The sequence below is a fragment of the Pygoscelis adeliae genome, unplaced genomic scaffold (assembly GCF_000699105.1).
Source record: "Pygoscelis adeliae isolate BGI_AS28 unplaced genomic scaffold, ASM69910v1 Scaffold227, whole genome shotgun sequence".
Taxonomy (NCBI): Eukaryota; Metazoa; Chordata; class Aves; order Sphenisciformes; family Spheniscidae; genus Pygoscelis; species Pygoscelis adeliae.
Genome location: NW_008825100.1, coordinates 1,214,839 through 1,217,092, shown reverse-complemented (window position 1 = coordinate 1,217,092; position 2,254 = coordinate 1,214,839).

Sequence of the window (2,254 nt, the reverse complement as noted above, 5' to 3'; positions counted from 1 at the left end):
GCTGGTTTTGGCCAAGAAACTGGTGCTGCAAAATAACCCTGCAAATTCCCTGAAACAGATGGTTAAGTAGATGAGGGAAACCCTCCCAGCGTCCCCCCTGAAGGAAATACTGCAATACAAATACATCTCCTAACAACTGATACCAGAACTGAGGGGAACCCGAGCCACATTTGAAGGAGCCACTGCACTGCTCTTAGGGAGAACGTTTTTTAACCGACTAGCACAATCAATGATCGGTCTTAACTCTTGACTGGACGGATCCTCCTCATTTTACTACAGGGCATGCAAGGAAACAACTATTTACCAATCCCCTAAGACACTGCCATTGCTTCACACCTCCAGAACCCTTCCTAGGATTACAACACTGCAAACCCAACCCATGCTCCCCCTAGCCTGAATTGTAATCCTACTCCCACCTCTGCACGTCAGGAGAGAAGAACGCAAGGGACATTTTTAGAGCTGTTTCAACTGAAGGCTCATGAACACTGAAAGGCAAAAATGAAAGATAAAAAAAGATGACACCTCAGAGAATAAACTGAATAGACAGCAGGTGAGAATCAGCCTCCAAGACTGGCACAGGGGAGAAGTAGAAGATCAAATCGAGGAAGGGGATAGAAAGAAAATTAAAACTGAGGAGTTAAAAAAACATCAAGCACAAGTGTGGTGTGGAAGCAAACACCAACTGATGAAGAACAAAAGTTACCAACATAGAAAAGGAAAGGAGGGAAAGGGGCAATATGGATAAAAGCTAAAACTAAAGGCACATGGTGCAGTCCCTTCATCCTTAGGTCCTACATCCTGCCTTCCAGCACCCAGCTCCAAGAATTCACAAGTCAGGAGCCAGGCCTCTGGAGAGAGTCTGACTCCACCTTCTCTGTGAGCACGCACTAGGCAGTGGGGGGCAGCGGTGACATCCCCCTTAAGCCTTCCCTTCTCCTGAAGGAGGCTGAACAGCCCCAGCAACATCAGCCCCTCCTCACACACCAGGTGCTCCAGCCCCTGACCATCTCGGTGGGCTCTGCTGGAGTCTCCCCATTTGCCAAAACCTCTCCTGTGCTTGGGGGACACAGCGCTCTCGGTGCAGCCTCGTGAGTGCCGAGTACAGGGCAATCAATAATCCCTTCCATCGACCGCCTGCCCATGCACTAATGAAGCCTGACACTTTCAACCACAAAACCTAAGAACTTTTGAGATTGTGTGTGTGTGTGTGTGTTGCGGGGGGCGATTCTGATTTTTCAACGATGTCTAAAAGAGACTCAATTTCTCATTCCCAAGATTCAGGGCACTTGAGGATAAAACACAACACTATTCTCACAGCATCAGGGCAAGAGCTGACACCACCACACTCATTAATGCTCTGAGTTGTTTTAAACGCTCTGACAATACAAACAAGCAGAAACCTCATTCTGTGCCCGGCGGGAGGGAACATCTGTGGGGAGCTGCACCAGCTCTGCTAGGAGACCCTGGCCTCACTTCTCAGAAGTGCTGAAAGCTTTCGTTTCCCACAGTATTAGGGAGAGCCAAGTGCTGTAGGCTATATAAAACAGTTTACTGACTATAAATGTCTCCGTGCAACACTCCTTACAAATAGAGCTCTTTGATATTCTCTTTCTTACAAGAAAAGCATTTCCCTACCAGTCCCTGACATGTTTTTAAATGCTAAGCAAATGACGATGAAGAAAAAAAACCCCTCATCAACCTTTTCCATTAGCCAACCAAGGCTACCCAACAAATAACCAAAGACATAGAATAAAATGCGCAGTTAGATTTTCAAGTTTTTTCACTTTAAAACCCAGAGTGGCTAGGAACAAATGTGAAGAACAAACAGGGGCTGGCTTTCCATACCATCAAGAGATGGTTCTTTAAAGTTAAATATTTGGGTTTTAGCAGGCAGAGAATATTATGCTTACAGATTTGGTTTTTTTCAAATGACACTAAAAAGAAGGGGAGAAAACTTTCTAGATGAGAAAATCTAAAGTAAGTACCCTCTACACCAAAATACCTGCAAGGCAACAGCACATATTTGAAAGAAGATTTCTCCAGGGATACAGCAGTCTGTTTTACAAGCACGCTTACAGCAACATGCACGTTTCCTGGACTAAAACAACTTCCAGTTTAGTACTCACCTTACTGAGCAAGACTTCGAAATCAGAGACGTTACTGCTCGGTCCAAGGCATCACTGCCATCTCTTCCCCCCCCTTCAGCTGCTCACTACGGAATGCCTCGCTCTCTACCCTCCCGCAGCACCACCGG